General features: G+C 38.2%; 1 protein-coding gene across 7 annotated transcripts in view; it reads right to left on the bottom strand.

Moving 5' to 3' along the window:
* Positions 1-18,280, bottom strand: part of KIAA1217 (KIAA1217 ortholog) — a 226,793-nt gene that overhangs the window by 103,188 nt on the left and 105,325 nt on the right. The gene's annotated exons all lie outside the window — the stretch shown is intronic.

The following is an 18,280-nucleotide window of genomic DNA, read 5'->3' as shown; positions in this document are numbered from 1 at the left end:
AAAGAATGAGAGAAACTATGATATGAATAAAAAGTCTTCACCAATCACATCTCTCTTTACTATTCTGCCTCTGATCTTAAACCCCACAGAATGTGAGAATTTGCTAAAACAGGTTTAAGGGCCAAAAAAACCCAACCATTTTTTGCCCTCCAACACATGAACGAGATGCTAATTGGAGGGGAAATTGCCTGCTGCTGTTTGAGTTCAGAGGTGGAGGTTCTGTATTTTCCTTAATCTTCATTTGCCTGTGGGTGGAGGTAAAGGAGATTTTTGTAGAGCGCTCTAAAAAAACTCTTCTAAGCAATCAATTCCTCCTTCAACAGTCAGGCTCCCACAACAATTGCTGCTTCCCAGTTCAGAACATGCAGCTATTCATACCAGGCAAAGAAATGCAACTGCTTCGACAACAAGGACGTCATTGTTAAAGAATCTTATTTAGCAAGTAATTATAATGCCAACATCACAATTAAGAGAGTAATTCAAAAAATCTTTTGAATTTTGCAAACCCAGAGGATATGAGCATGTGAGAGCTGATTCTGGGGATGAGATAAGCAACTTTTAAGTATGCTGTGATTTTTCATGCTTTTGTCCGTTGGATACTTTGGAAGGGCAGTACCATTTTATTTTAAAGAGAACAATAGATCATTTTTCTCCCTATGATAACTGCATCATTTAGAATTGTTCAAGTAAAATGTGATTTTTACAAATAAGCTATTTATGCAAACACAGTACAAATTAAATGTAGCCTTCCGGCAACAACTGGAAACATTCCAGTTCCAAACCACAAAGACAAAACAGTCTGTTGCTAATGTCTCGGTAATACTGAAACTGTATTGGGGTTTTAAATGTTTTTATAATGTTACCATCCCACATATGCAAACCTGAAAAACCTTCCTTGGCTTTTATTAAACAATTCTGTTTAAAAAAAAAAAAAAAAAAAAAGGATTGTATAAGACCAAGTCCCTTCTCAATGTCAAACACGCATGACTTCCAAGGGAAAAACAAAATCATCTTACATGTTTGCTTGACATTCATGCATCATGACATTCAGGCATCATTACACATCAAGACCACACATCAGAAAGGACATTACTCTGCCCAATGGCAGCCTTAAAAGCGTGCAATAGTCACCCTTCCTAAAGCCAGTGCATAAGATCAGCTTGAGCAATTTAGTTTCTTCAAACCTTGTCACCGCATGGAAGATTACAATTGTGCCACATTTCTCTGGACTTTCCTAACCCAAAGGAAGTGGAACATCAATTCTGACCTAAAGGTGGGTAATGAAATGAGGATGCTTGAGGAAACCTTCAACACTTCTCACCCTCAATCCAGAGAAAATGTTGCCTGTATCCCTAACTCTTCCCCGCCTCTCATTGCAACATGGTATTTATTTTAAAGCAAGTAGACAAATTCAGATATGCAGTTAAAATACATAAAATGAGTCCACCTTAGATCTAGAAGTCTCTCCCTCCTCCTGCAGGAATTGATTTGAAATCATATGGATATGCTGCCGGATTAGGAGATAGTGTTCTCTGAATAAACACAGCCTTGCAGGAAAAAATGAACCACACAACTCCAGAACCACAACGGCAGTGCAGCAGGAGGCTTCAACTCCTGCCTAACGCAGCACCAGGAGACTAACAAGGCGTCCACAGTGTTATGTAGCAAACTTCAGATCTCCTAAAGAAGATCCAGACATGCCAGTGTGGGAGAAATATAATTAAGACCATTACTGCAGCCCACGTAAAGACTTTATTATGAATGAAATTTGAAGAAATCTGGGTCTGAATCCAAACCTGAAGCATGGCTTCCTTTGGAACTTTCCAAAATATTTCTTAACTGTCTGCATTTCTATCCAAACTCAACACCACACTGATGCCTTCATCAGCACTCCAGTAACCCCAGGAGTATTTAAAGATGGAAAACAATAATGATCTATTTTTTCCTTAACTTCTAGATTGTAGAGGAGTATGATTTTTTTCCCATCTATCAGCATGCATATGTATATATAGTCCACAATGATGGGAAATGAGTCCAAGGAGAGCTTTGCAATTTCCAATTGCAGCTGTGATCTCTTGACTCCAGGGACAGGTTTCTGGGACAATCCCCTGTCTTCTGCTGCCCTCACCAATTCTGTCATTGTTCCAGAGAGATGAGGCATCAGAATAAATACCCACCATGAGGAGAGAAACAGGATGTTGGAGCAAATCCCACAGAAGATTAAAAAACCCTGGACTTGATTTACTAAGAAATAAAGAATTGTAGAGTGCAGAACACTCAACTAATGTGCTCTGAGCAACCTCTGCTGGCCAGCAGATAGGATCCCATGCCTACTCCTAAATGGAGTTGTACAAAGCCTGTGATTTCATTCTCATCTATGAGTGCAGATCCTTAGCTGGCTTGAATGAACATTACTAGACTAGCTCAAACAATGCAAGGAAAACCTGTGAAAAATGGGCCTGTCGCATCCCAATGAAATGGGAAAAAAAGCGATTCCCACTTTCTGTTGACCAAATACCCTCAGAGCACAGAGGCTCCTGTTGAAATTAGGGTTATGTTTTTATGAGTTGTGGAAGCAAATAGTCAGGATACAAGAGGCACCAATACTTGAACATGTTGGACTGGCATTCCAAAAAACAAATTAATACAGGTGGGCGGTCATATAAGAGTAATACATAAAAAAATCAACAAAAGGGCATAACTAGTTTCCTCTGGAAGAGGATGGAAAATACTAGAGGCCAAGAAGAGTGGAAGCTGGGACAAAACACACAACTAAGAACGGTTGCAGAGCGTCACTGCAAGCAGGTATGAGCAGGAAGGGGCGTTACACTTGAGAAAGTTTTGGGAGCCAGACATCATTGTAATGAGAAGAGTACCAGAGACAAAGGAAACAGCTGCAAAATGTTGCTTTTGAACTTTAAACCTAAATGGAGCAAGTGGTGGCCCTGGAAAAAGGTGTAGAAGGCTAAGAGTCATAGGAGTTTTCCAGGACTGTGCTGAATGTCATCAAACGAAGACAAGAGAAAAGTCTGGTGAATACCACTTGTAAGGTACTGCCCAAAGGACTACACAGCAGCTTAGGGAAGACAAGCATTAATACCTTGGGGCTGACTGACTGTATTAGTCATTATCCCAGGGCCCTCAAAGCAAGGGTGAATGAACTGCAAGTCTGCCTTGTGGGATCTGCTTGCTAAGCAGATCAAAGGAACGTATTCACCATTTTAAGCAGGATCAGACCTGTTGAACACTGAAATTCGAAGTCTCCAGAGGAAAATGCAGATGCTTGAGACATTTGTGTTGATAATTTACTAGGAGACATCTGTCCCCCTGAGTTAGTCTGAAATAATGTCACAGAAGGGTGTTAGGAGCACAATGTGCTCCCTCCGCAGGAATGCAGCACTGCTGTTCTGCCTGGCAGTGACATACAAGCTAAAGCACCCTTTCACTGGCAGTGCTGCAAAAGAGGAGCATGTTAAGTTTTCCCCTTTATTTCAGCCTGTGTAATATGCCCTTGATTTATGCTTCTGATGGATTTTAAAAGGGAAGTCCTTACAAAAGCAGAATACATTAAACACATTACATTTATCATGGGTCACCCAGGAAGATGACACTGTTGTTGAGAAAAAAAGCAGCTAAAGTCAGAGAAATGCAGGAGTACAGAATGAAGCAAAGGGGGACTAAGCCAGGACCCCAGGACATTAGGATGACAATTAGCGTTCCTTAGGTTTACAGTCTCTGGGTGAAATCCTGCAGAGACATGCAATCAGCTGAAGCTGCAGGGAAATGATAATGAGAACACAAAGGGCTTGAGATGAGTATGTAGATGATGAGATACAACTAAATGAGATGCTGACTCATAAGTCCTCTAAAACAGCTTGAAACTGAAGGAAGGAAATGAGGATCAACTGCCTATTTCCTGTGCGCAATGGTTTTGTGGGGAGGATGCAAGAAAATGGTGTTTTTCAACAATGCTGGGATGGGAAAAAGTCAGGATAGTAACTCAGTTGGGATCAGGCCAAAGAGGTTCTTCCAACAGAAATGTTAAGCACCCAAGTATCTGCCAAAGAAGGGAAAGGGTGAAGTCTTTTCTCATATGAAAATGCAGTCAAAGTACAGGATCAACTGCAGGCGATCTACACGACAGCACTTAAACAACTGCAGGGGTGGGGGCGGCACACGTGGTGATGGCCAAGGACAAACGGCTCCAAAGGATGCATGGAAACAAAAAGGCTGGCGGAATTCAAACCAGGAATGCACTCAGAGAGATAGCAAAGGAAGGGTCTACACAAAACAATATGACTTCTTATGTTTCAAGATTTCCATTTTCCAGCACACTCTACATCTACATAGCCCTCAAACTGCACATGCTCTTTGGCTCAAACTCATTGAACATTACAGCTGAAAATGACATATGTTAACCAGGCACACTGTTTTGGTTTTGATTTCCAAACAACAACAAAAAAGAAGGGTCTTCTCTTCAGTGTTGATTCCATTTTCCTCACAACTCTAGTAAAAAAAATAGCTAAAACCTTATGTTTCATTTTAGTGAGGATTAAAGCTATTATTTTTATATAATTTCATATAATATATATAGTAAATGTTAAAAGCAAACCTCCAGAATGAGAAAAAAAATCTCTAGGGAATTCAGATCATAGTCTAAATTATACTTTTTAAGAGCTATAAAATATTTACACCATTAAAGTAAAAAAAAGTCTGGGGTCACATAACCTTCTCTATTTTCTTGTCTCTCCACCCATGCAGAGATGCTGTGTTGAAACACTTTATTTTTGCACTGCCTCAACATAAATACAGTATTGTATCTGTACTCCAGTTCCTGTACAATAGCAAAGGAAAATATAACTTCTTGTTCACCTTAGATAATTTAAAAGTCTAGGGGTTTTTAAGCAAGAACCTGCACAGTATTGTATATTTCAGTCTTGGCTTTATGCTTAAAGTATATAATTAAACACATAATTAGGAATAATCATAGAAGACATCCATGAAATCTTTTCATTAATGAAGTTAGGCATGAAGAGGTTGTTTGGTTGCTCTTGGGCCCTAGCACCTACAGGGGTAGGAGCTTATCAGACTCTTCTCTTTCCACATTTCACATAAAAGTAACTAAGACAATACATAAAAGATATTATTCTTGTATTTATGATTTGTCTGTCCCCCACTACAAAATTTAAGCATCACTATGCAGTGCAACATGCAAACCCAGACTGGTTGGTGCAGGCTGAAGAAGATATCTGAGCCTGATTTGAATCCATGAACCTGAACTTGAATCACTCCTTTGTGATGCAGAATTCTGTATATGAAAAGCCTCCATTGTATAGATCTGGAAAACTGAAAAAATGTTGGCGGAAGATCTCAAACTTGGTTGCCTATTGAGGCTTATGAGTTTACAAGGAGATACCTCCCTGTGCCTCCTTACTAATTCCATTAAGACTTGCATGAAACAGACCAATTTTCAGTTAGTGGTTCAATTGGGGGTTTTCAGCCTCTGACATGTAATATCTCAGATAGTCAATAATTTAAGTATGCATTTAGAGACTAAACTTTGCTAAGTAAGCGTCAAGAATATTGTTTACAATTTTTCCATATTTGTCCCACTGTTGGAAATCAGGAAAATTAAGCAAATGCAGTATTTTGGTTTCCAACAGTGTATCTCTCCTATTATTCACTCCCTTTCTCCTTTTATTATCATCTCTTCTTGGAATCACAATATATTGCGGAAGATAAACAGCAAAAAAATATTATAAATCTTTATAAAGGAATAAAGAATCAATGATGACCTAAGAAGGAAAAGATTTTCATGAGCTGTCTCCAGTATTTTGAAAAGTAAGAATAATAGAGAAAATGTGATGTTTCAAGTACATAGCTGTTTCTCTCTCTCATTTTTCTGTGGTATTTTTCTCCCAACTTTATTTAAACAACTGGCTGACCTGGTTATTCATACAACAACCATCACTGAAAAGCACAGTATGGTGTATGCAAGAACAACTGATGGTCTACTGAGAACAACATCCTCTGAAATGCAGAAAAATGCATGGATTTGTCATCTTTCATTGCTCAGATTTAATTGTAATGTTTCTTTAATTAGTTCTTGCTTTTGGACTTCATTTTGGCCTTCAATATTGATTAAATGTACCTAATTTTTTAGGCTTTGGTCTGCTCATGTGTTTAAACCTTATAAAAACTACTCAAAGTGATAAAAATTTGGGTCACTTCCCATTCAAAATTATAAGGTTACAGAAGTTGCTCCCCCGCCCCAAAAGAAAAAAAATTGTTTGGTATTTACTCAGGAGACAGTATAAACAAAAATGTGTACACACGTTTTGTTCCACCTTTTTGCTGTGTACCTCCAGAAGACAAAACAACTTGAATGGACAGGTTTGCTAGTAACTTAAAGCCCACAACTCCAAATGATGGTCTCAGCCAAGAACCACCATTTTAAGTACTGCCCTAGACAACTTTAGGAAAGGGTCCGTGCAGTAGAGTACCTGCCTGTCAGGATGCCTGAGACTGCACCCAGCAGCCTGCTTTTCTGCTCAGCTTTTAGGAAAAAACAAAATCTAAACCTACTTCATTTATAGGCTTCAAAGCTCCTGATTTCTTTTAAGAAAGTAAGTTGTAGAGCAGAAACAATTTAGAGAACATTCATCTAGGGTAACGTGGGTAAGAAAAATCAATGGAGAACTGCAGTGGCAGCCTCATATTTTGGCAAGTCTTACAAGTATTTCTCAATAGACTAAAGCACTCTTATAAAACTTAATTAGAATTCCCTTGACCACAGAGAAATAGGTGAATAACTTTGGTCCAATCATAGCTTTCTATGGTCTGAGAGTTAACAAGCTTTGGTTCCCATTTCAGTCAGAAAACCACTTTTCCTATCCTTGGCCCACCATGTACAACAGAACTCACAGTACCTTTTTCCCTTACATGGCTTCTGCAATAATTAACTCATGAACAGTTTCCAGCACACTGCAGGGAAAACTGCTACAGAAAAGTATTACATTTATACACCACATTAAGTTTGCTCTTAACCTCTTGTAAGGATCACTGTCTTAGCACAGTAGGAAGGTTTTGCTAAGCAGTCTCCTACATTTTCCATTAGAACACCTAAAACTTGGAACTACAACATCAAACATAAAAAAGCCTACTTGTTTTATGATTAACTGAATTTATTATCTTCTACCCTTTCTTAAACACATACTTGTCATCTACACAATTACAAGAGAACTATGAGCTCAGAAATGCCTTTGTGCAGCATACACCAGCTTACACTTGAATAGTTACAGAGTAATTAGAGTGGAATCCAGGAGAGTAAGTCAGTCTTACTATTTCATAATATCAGTTATCTCATATAAGTGAGGCTGTGAAAAATTATTATGACATCACTATTGCAAAGCAACACTTTAAGTATTCATTGATAAGGATATTTACATATTAATTTAATTTTCAGATTTATAGATAGTCAAATACTATATTGTTCAGAAGTCTTTATTGCAATAAGTTTTATTATGTACTTCAAAACTTTCTTCTTAAAATTATCTTCTCACACTTAAGGCATACAATGTAAACCCAATAATAAACCATAACATCAGCCCATTAATCAGGTATGTCAGTTTAAATATATCCTATTTGGGAACAAAAACAAATGCTACTGGCTTTATAAACCTTATGGAACAGGGAACAAAGCTAGAGTTGGATTTCAAGAGTTGATGTCATCATTGTTCACAAGCCAACACAGGGCTTTAAAACTGAAAAGAATCTACAGCATATGAAATGGTTTCCAACTTGTAAGGGGCCAGGCCCCTCGCCAGGATAATAATTTGTAATAGTGTTTGGGTTTTACTCCCCCTAAGGAAAACCTGGGGGAGGGGATCTAACACATTCATGCAGAACAGAATGTGAAATTCTATATTCTTATGTGCTATCGAGATGTCTTTCTAAAATCTCATTTACTTGTATTGTGCATATCTTCTCTTCAAATGCTTAAATATTTCACAAGTTGGGATCTTTACATGGAACATCTTTGTTCCCCAAAAACCTTTCTAGCTACAGTGCTAGCATCACTCTTACATGACAAAGTACCAAAACTGAGGACTAAAACAAGCCTCCCTGAAGGTCTTCAAGGATTGGCTGGATGGAGTTCTGAGCAACCTACTATAAAAAAGTGTCCCTACCCATGGCAGGGGGTTGGAACCAGATGATCTTTAAGGACCCTTCCAACCCAAACCATTCCATGATTAGTATGAGCCAATAGGTATCTTTTCTGCATATCAGAGGGAGGTGCAGTGATGGGAGTATGTGCAATTGAATTTTCTCTTTCATGATTTAGTCTTCTTTTAGCACATATGCTTTAGAACACAGTTTCCTTAAAACTGCTGAAAATTCACCAAATCAAATCTTAAAACTTTGGAATTAAGTCAATTTTAGTAGACAAAACCAGATGAGCTATGAGTACATAGCTTCTTCTGCTCTTTTGTGAATATTTAATGACCACACATTCTTCAGTGCCTTCCCTCTCCTAAATTCAGCAAAAGAAAATGTTATCTGTTCAAACAAAAAAGGGTATACACAAATATTTGAAAAAGCTGTCTCAGTTTCTTCTAATTACATGGCACAGCCTCCATCAGCCAATAAATACTGTAGACAGAATATAATGTAGGTTTGTACTTGAGATTAACCATTTGCCTGGTTACTGACTGTTGAGAGCACACATCTCATGAGTTATAGGTATGCACACAAAAGGAATCCTAACCCCACAGAAGCTCATGGAATGTGTTCTACTACAGGTATCCCTACAGGTTATCATCTTTAAGTGTCTTTAAGCCTCAAAAAGAGATTTGAAAGATTCAAAGTGAAGAAAGAATGGGCTCTAATGTATTGTTCTTGAAGGAATCCAGGAATAATTTGCTTTCCAACAGGTGATTCTCTAGGACTTAGAAAGCAAAACATACTGGCAGTGGTCTTTTAAGATGTGTCTGAACATGGGTGAAAGTGCCTAGTCTTGTGAAAATAAATGTGTTCAGACCCTACAGATATTCCATTGTAGCTTTGCTCCTGTCTGGTGTTTGCTGTCTGTCTTGGTGTTATCTTGGAAACTAGAAAATAATTCTTATTTTGGCCATGGAACAATACCTACTTTTTTTTGGTCTCTGTTCCTCTCCTTCACTTGTCTGTCTTTTAGATGTAAATATAACTTTTTTTCTTCAAACAACAGTGAAATGTATATTGTCTATTTACAATCATCAAGGCCTTCTATTCTCTGATACAGCTGTTAGCAAGGAAAACTCTGTGATGGTAGATTACAGCATCTAAGTGTGCACTCCAGAGGTGCATATTCTCCCTTCAGTGTCCTCAAGATATTATCTTCTGGCTTGCACTTGTATCAATTCTGACTGAGAGAAATCATGACCTCAGATATACTCAGCAGTACTATTCTTTTCAGCATGCTGTTCACAACATAAAGTGATGACAGGCATTGTTGTTCCCAGAAATAATATCCAGGTTGACCAGCAAGAAACCATAGATCCTATTCTCATCCACTCAGGAAGGAGATGTGAAGATGCTTTACATGGGAGATAATAGTTATATGACAAATAATTCCACAATACTATAGGATCTTATATTTTGTTGCTGCAGAAGACAGACTGAGAATATATATATATATATTTTTAACCTTGAAGTTCTAGGCTGAAGTAATTCAAAACTGAAGAGTTACTCTGATTGATGTACTCAAAAGGAAGTGCTAAGTTCTTATGCAGACGTGAACATATGCAAGACTTCTATTCACACTGACAGTGTTACCCTGTTATCCCTTTAACCCTCTTAAAAGAGTTCCCATCCTCAGTCATTTTTCTCTAGTTATTGAAATTGCCAGAAGTATCATTTTTTCTCTATTTCTAAAAGTCAAATAGAAAACAGTCTGACAACGGAGGTGGATTAAGGAGAATTCTGTGACAGCAGATGTTGCAGAGAGTTCACTGAAGGTTAGGTAGTATAAGAAAGCCAAGTGGAAAAAAAATCTAGTGGATGATTGTATCTGCCCTAACATGCATTGACTGAGCTTTCAGTTCTGTTTATCTCAGGAACTGAATAAATGGCCAGTAATTTCAATAGTGTCCAATACGGCAAGGGTGCAAGTTTTTACAACAATGCTGAAAGAAATAAGATGATATTTCATTTTTCTGAAGGAACACTGAATTCTAAAAAGAAAATTTGATTATTTCAGAGCTTTTAGTAGAAAATTTTATGCCATATATCTTTCTGCCAGAGCTCTAACAGAAGAAAGTAGGGCATAACGAAAGAACCCAGTAGCAGCAATACCTAGATGTCTCTTCTGATTCACTGGCGTAATTCAAGAAATTGATGATTCCACAGACCCCTTTGGAATGGGAACTGAGGGACTGTTGATTTTTTATGTAATGGTTTCGATTATTTCTCAATATTTATTACTTTTTCCTATAAATTTCATTCAAAGCTCCCTGTCTGGAAAACTGAAAGCTTTTAAGAGATTTTACAAAGAGTAATTTTAGGTACTAAATGGTAATAATTGTTAGGACAGCATTTGCTGTATTTCAGAACTCAAAGGTCTAAAGCTTAAATTAATGTGGCTACTTACAGGACACAGAGATAAGTCAGTATCAGATTATATAATTTATAAATTAATGGTCTAAAAATCTATTAAAAATGTGTTTTTTCATTGAAAGGATAGATCCTTCTTTAGTAAAGGTTTGACTAATCATAATGGATAGAGCTCCCCAACAGTATTGCACATGCTGACCTTTACAAAGATAGCTTCTGTGCTGAAGGAAAACAGAAATTGTTCTCCCAAGAGGAATGAGAGAAAGGCAGACAGTAGAAAAATATGAAGAAGAAAATCTTCTTGGAAGTGAACAACATCCAGAAAAGTATGTTTCTATATTAACTAGATATTCTCCTATTTTCTTGCCTGAAAAGCAAATAAAAAATTTAAAAAATATGTTAATTGGCCTAAGAGTACAAAAAACCTCACAGATGTTTTCAAAAGCATTCTGTAGACAGTTCTGATCTTGAAAGATACTCTCCCATCATGAATCCTTAGTTAACAGAACCTGCCTGTCTTGTTTGCATGAAATACTTAAAGGAAACTGAACAAAGACTGTTGTGAAACTGTGTAGCCCTCTTTTTCTGGCTTGGTAAATATTAGACAAATAATGATAACTTATGGTCTATCCTATATTAGATAGCATTTAAAATGGGGAGAGGGGAAGAGGGAAACAAAACAGTACTCACCCTTTAAGACCTTCCTTCTGAAGATCTACAACAGATACCAACTTATTAAAGTCTGCATCTCCAGCTGCACCATTTACTGTGCAAGGACTGAGACAGAAGTGAAAACATGGCCCAAGAAACAGGTAGAACAGTTTGCAAACTCCTGTTGCTTTGTCAAATGTGTACTCCAAGCAAGCAAGCAAGCAAACAAATAAAAAATCCCCACCAAATGTTCACAAGGTGAACCAACTGATTTTCAGATGAGCTCTCAAACTCTGGACCGCGCATTAATGGTGGGAAATGCCTGGTTTTGGCCGCAGGGATGATAAAGACGAGCAGCTATCAGCCACTTTGAACGTCCTTGGCTCCTTGAAGCAGAGGCCATAAAAGCCATGTTAGCTCAGATAAGCTGGCTACAGACCTCTCCTGAATTGCCTCACACTGGGCAGTCCGAAGGAGCAATGAGCAGTGGGAGAGTGAGCTCCAGCCACACACCCTTCACCTGCCTGGTGTGTCCTGTAGAGCTGCCTGTGCTCAAAACTGCGGGCAAATCCCCAACCAACAGCTTTTGCTAGTTCTCAAGCTGCCTGATACATGAGGGTGCTGGGCAGATGACCAAGCAAAGCAAGGACTCCTGGCCCACAGCACAGCAGCTCTTCCAGTCCTGGCCCCTGTCATGGCACCTCAGCTACACTTGCACTGCTGCAGTGAACGCTGGGATGGCTTAGAGGGGAGAAATCTAAATGGCAATCTCTGAGACAGATTAAGCCTCATTTGAGTCACATGCAAGGAGAAGAAAAGTCAGTCGCATGTGAAGACCCATGTCTCTCTTTCTCTAGACTGCCACAAACCATCAATGGGACACAGCTAGGAACATGTGATTGACCTTACCTAGCCTTCACATACGTCCTATGAATACGATCTTTTTCAATTGCTTTTAGTATTTGCCTTTTTGCCTAGAAGCAATAATAAAGCAATATTTTAAAAGTGCATCACAAGATATTAAAGCACTTGACAAATTCTTCCAAGTATCTGATCTTTTGGGCTAAGATAAAGCACATCTGTTCCATAATCAAAACTGATGAGACCCACAAAGAAGGGAAAGCCAGTAACCATGTAAACTGAAAAATCTTCAATCTTCCATATTCACTATGGAATAGTGGGATCAGGAGGGGCAACTCTTCCTTTGGTCACTGTAATTTGCAAAGGTTTCTTTGCCAGAAGGGAGTCTTCCACTTCTTTATCATGGGAAGTGAAATAGCAATAAAAGTAAACTGATGAAGACCTGAAGAAAATACTAAGCAAATTGCTGCAAGTAGAGTCACAACCTGCCACCTCAGAGTGCTGCATTCCTAATGCCTGAATCTGCTATTTCACAACATCCTGTATTAACAGCAAAGCACGTGTCCAAATTGCATCTCTCCATTCTGTGCATATTCTTACAGACTAGGCTTAGCTCATTAGAACTAAGAAAAATCCCAGAAGCAATTTATATTTTTTTTCATTTACTGAAAAAATAGAAGCCTCACAGGAAATCTTTTATCAGTATGCTATTGGGGGAAAAAAATCTAGGAGGCAGAAATGGGATAGAATCCTTCTAGGCTTCCTTACAGTTGAAAATTGGCCAATTCAAAGAATAATTTCTAAAGCAATGGACCATGCGTCATCTCTTTTCCAATTACAATTTTCTGGTTAGTAAATATGACCTTCCTAGCAAGTACAGCTTTCCTAAGGCACTGTACTTTCAAAAAAAAATTGAATTTTAGTAAATTTACTGGCAAAAAAAGCACATTTCAGTATGAAAGTATGAAAAGGTTGCCAACTGTGTTTCAGGCTAGCATTTCTCTTCTTGATTCTCTTATGTTAAGTGGAGTGCTGCAGAGGAGCACACAAAAATGCTCACTGTGAAGAACGTACTTTGCTGGAAGGAAGAATTCAGCTATTCATATAGTTAAATTCATTGGCACAGAGCTGATGTGAAGTCTAAAGCACTAATGCTATATTTCTATAAACTGCAAACAAAAGCTTGGAACTCAGAAAGTAAGTAGCTTTAACAGTCTGACCTCTAATACAGTCACCAAAATGGTGTTAACTATTAATTATTAGTTTGATGCCAAGGAGAATAAAAAAAATAATGTGCTCTATCCCCAGGTTTTGCTTAGAATTTTCAGTGTTATTTCTGACAAAGAGGTCTCACACTAGTCAAGCAGTCAAATTCTGCTAGCCTAAGTCATGTTGAACAGTGATTAATCCTGCAGTAAATCTCTGTGAATTTCTAGCATTGAAAACAAACAAAAACAGAGGCAGAGTGCTCACGAGAAACCTCCATCTACTTTTAAGTAGGTGGAGGTACAGCTGGTGGTGTCAGATGTTATGGGGATTTCTTCTGTTTATTTTGTCTTCCCAGTTTTAGATGTGTATTTTCATCACTCACTGTTACCTTCATATTCTTCCCTCTATTTTCTTCAGCAGGTGTAGGGGCCATGTCTTAGCCCCGCAATACTGTGAAGAATGCAAAGTGAACATGTCACGTGTATCTAGTGACCTGTGCATTCCCACAGACCACTGACAAGGGGTCAGGCTTGCCACAGAAAGTAGCTCAGTGGCACATGGCCTGTGAAAGTGACCCTGATTTTCAAAGCAAATTGCTGCTTTCCCTATGGATTCGCCTTTTGCTGGTAAATAATGCCCTCTTGCCAGCGTTGACCAGCCTTGACCAGGAGAATATTCAATATCCAGCGTTCCACACTTTGCAACACTCTGTTACCACTCCGGAGGCACATGGTGAACTATGGGAGCAAAGTGTCTGGGGAGGGAGATGCCCTTAAAAACTTTATTCCTGGTGTTGAATGCACAGGGTCACAAACGGAAGTTACACAGGAGGGAGAGAGCTCAGCTAGTTTTGCCTGGTGAGCTCATCCAGAAGTGTTTGTGAGGAGGCCCCCTAATTTGTAAAATTTTCAACAAGATGAAGCGGATACAGAGCATGGTGCTAATAAAACTGCTGAAATACTTCAGATCTTCAGCAAGGGTGAATTATTCTGCACTGAGTCCCTCAAATGGGCTGAAACCTTCCATGTTTATACAATACCAGATACCCCTTTAGGCAAAGAGCACTCCACATTTCAAAGCAAATACCAAAAAATTATTCATTTGGAACCACAGCAAAAGTTCAGACACGTTACGGAGCTGATTTCACTGAAGGCTCTAATGATCTAATCAGGGTGGCTTAATTGCATTTGGCTTTGAAACCAAAGCCCGGTGCTCAAAAAGGAGAGGGTTTTTTGCAGTGCAGTAGCAGCTCACAGCTGTAAGAGGAACTGAAGTGAGAAAGGATCCACACAGCCCACAGACAACTGTTTGCAAAAGCTCCATTGTCATAACAAGATCATCTGGAATTGCAAGCACAAACATGCCTGGTTTTGGAAGTGCACTTGATCTATTGCACATGTGGAGATCTGGACACCTTTTGAGATGGAGAAAATTATGAGGTTACGAACATTTGCACAACAATTTGTTTAACAGCTCCGAAAACTCATGAATAATAATCTGGGCTAACCTTTTAGTAATCACCGTCTTCCTGCTGTATAAAATACATTGTTTGAAAACCATCATGACTGCTATCCTTTTTTCCATGCTCCCTCTTCCCCAATATATGTCTTGTAATTACATTGCAACTATGCTCTGAAGGATGACCTGAAGACAACTTTTGAAAATTCTCTTTGTAAATCTGTAAACAAAAAAGAAGTATAAAACCCCTGTGGCCCAAACAGCCCTTTCCATTGATTAAGGTGTAGAGTAGCACTGCTTTTATTTTAATTCAAAGGGTTTCAACAATGCTTTGTTCATAAGACTGTTTCTCCAGTATGCTCCCCTATTATTGGAAAGATTTCATCTCCAAGTGTGACAAAGAAGCTAGAATCCCACAACCTATTATTATAAATTTTCTGAATTTTCTGATTTTTTGAAGAGGTGAAAATTAGATACGCTTACATTCCCATTGAAAATTAAAACACACAAACCAAGAATCAGTTAAGAGCCAACCAGTAATCTGAATACAGGCAATGGGGCTAATCCAAATTAATTCCTGTTAGAATAAAGCACATATTTAAAAAACAAACAAAAAAAAAACCCCAAACAAACAAACAAACAAAAAACCTAAAGAGCAACAACAACAGCAAAAACAACAAATCAAAACAAACAAAAAACCCCCTAACCAACATTTATTCAAGTGGATAGTTTTTCTCGTGCAAAAAACATGGACGCCAAAGAGTGTACATCTTGTCTTGATTTTTGACCTGTTTGGAACTTGACTGAAGTTGGGAAATCTGCTTACTCTGATGAATAATCTTAGGCTATGAACTAGAAGGCTTCTCTGGGTCTTTACAATTCAATACTCTCTTTAAACTACAGAAAGCAGAACTGGAAAAATAAAATAGGAGTAATTCCTACAAATTCATCTTGGTAAACAGTGTCATCTTCCTGGCATTACTCAAGAGCTCCCTGCTCCTGCAAACTCCAAGGCCATGAAGGCCCTTCCACTCCAAGTCATCTTGAGAAGTCAGGGCTGGTTGCATATGCAGCAACAGCTCTCAAGTTTTTCTGAAGTCAGCGCTTCACATGCCCAGGTCCCCAGGAACTTGCATGGCCCATTTCTTTGCTCCTGCACGTATGTCGTAGCATCCGGCCGCACTGGAAACTGCTTTATCACTTTGAGTTAACAGATGGGTGCAGATCATTTTGTACTAAGAAAATTGTTGCTATTTCCCTATCTTGTACCATCCACTAACTTATACCACCAGCTGAAACTACTGTTTCTTTGAGCTGAAGCCCCAGAAAACACCAGTCTATCATGAGCAAAACTTTCCAAAATCACTGGATACGCTGAAAATGACTGTGACCAGCCTAAAAACTAAGTGAAGTTGGACCACAGCTCCTCTATTCTATGCAAATTTTCTGGAACACTGTTTGTTTCAATTAATATTGAAATAGCCTAAACTCACATTTATTCTCAATGTTCAGCTCCTAAAATGATGTAAAAAAATTGTTATGTCTCTGTCATTAAAAAACCCTCAAATTACAAAGGCTGTAGGAAGAAAACTTCTTAACCTAAGCAGCAGTCAATATAAGTAACCTCCTCAGACCAGATATCACTAGAACAAGACCAAGTTAGAGAAAGGAGCATAATTCTGTACCTTTAAAATGGAACAAAAGAAAAAAAAATAATAGCTTAGGTAGGAGCATACTGGTGTAATGAAATAAAATAAAAACCCCAACACAAGTAAGCAAAGAAAAAAAATAAAGATAAGCAGTAGAATATTGTCTCTAAAGAGTAATGGGGTTTTGGCTGATAATGCAGGTTATCTCAAAAATGCAAAACATGACACATCTGTGTAGGGTGATCACACTTCAGACATGTTTCCTGGAGCTGATCTACAAACAATAATATTAAGACTTGAAAAAATGTGATGAAAAATAAAAAATATGCTGTTTCACTGCAAAGCAACTGGAAATGCCCAAATGAAAAGAACAGATAACAGAGGAGAAAATATTTGAAGGCAGAATGTAAAGCACAACTGTTAGTGTCAAATGAGAATAAATAAACTTGCCCTTAATGCCCCCTGTCAGGATGTACCCCTACCAAAAATGCAATTCTTCTATTATCCATTTCTAGAGGGACTAATTAACCAGATTAATCACAATAATCCTCTACCACATCAGCAAAGATGCACAGTTCACTTTACTAGACTAGGGAAAGATCTCTGAATATCTGTTGTTGTAGAGGAAGCATGTAAATCCATGTGCATACATACATAGGTAAAACTGCTGTACCTGCACCTGCTTCTTGGATCATTAAAAACAGAGGTTTTACTGGCAGAATACAAAAACAAAATTGCAGAACATAAACATATAAACACCATGTCTAAGAGCCTAAATGCCAAATGCTTTGAACTCAGATTCATATGGAACACAGTGACAGGCATGAGATTCTCTGTAGGAATTTTATATGTAGACATGGTCTACACAGATCTGTCCATTCAGTGTATTGGTCTGTTTACATATAGAACTTTGTGCTAACCAGGTGTATCTAATGAATGATTACATTAGTAAATATCCTCAGTTTGTAATAGTTTTCCCTTGTGTATCGTCTCTAACTTGAATTTGACAGGCACTCACTGTGAGCTGTTTACCTTAATTTCTTTGCCACAACTATCAACAAGAAACCTTTGAAAGATGTCTCTTGCTGAACTAGGAAAATAAAATATTAACAGATGAAGTTTCTTGACCAAGGAAAGTTTAGCCTGTTGACAGATATTCAGTCTGTTTGCTGTTGAACTCAGTCACACTAGAAGGTGGATCATTAAGCATAAATCCATATCTGGGATTATAATGATCTCTTTTCTGTCTCAGTGCAGAGCAGGTCAAGTATTATCTTTTTTAACCTATTCCAGAAAAAATAATGAATGGAGAAGATAAAAGAACTGCTGAAAGTTTCTGAATAGAACTTTCTTCTTTAGATCAACATTTGAAAATCATTCCCAGCTGTTAAATCTGAATTCTTAATTGTACACAAGAGGCTGAGGAGAAAATAATCAGCAGATGCAGCTACAGTTTGTCATATCTGTGATTATCTATTCGCTTCATGATTTACAGTTTTCAACCACTTCTGGAGAGACCGGCACCAAATTTATTCTTCCAATACTGCTATCTGTGCACAAGTATTTAATTATAGGCTCCCTCACATTTTCTATGGAATAATTCTTGAGTGCAGAATGCTATATTTCAATTCCTGGAGCTTATAGTCTCAAAAACCAGAAAAAAATAAATCAGGGATTCATGGTGGCAATTCCATGATGCTAAAAGCTCAGCCCCACTCCCTATGCTGTTCTGGCCCCTAAACACCTGCTTTTCCCAGAAAGTCAAGTAAATCTAGCCAGAAGGAAAACAAAAAAGGAAATAAGTAAATGCATGGGGGAGACAGGATGGCGAGGGGGGAGGCAAACAGCAGTTGGAGTTA

The sequence above is a fragment of the Hirundo rustica genome, chromosome 1, assembly GCF_015227805.2.
Source record: "Hirundo rustica isolate bHirRus1 chromosome 1, bHirRus1.pri.v3, whole genome shotgun sequence".
NCBI classification, from domain to species: domain Eukaryota; kingdom Metazoa; phylum Chordata; class Aves; order Passeriformes; family Hirundinidae; genus Hirundo; species Hirundo rustica.
Note: the sequence above shows the minus strand (reverse complement) of the source record. Positions and strands in the feature narration are given on the sequence as shown.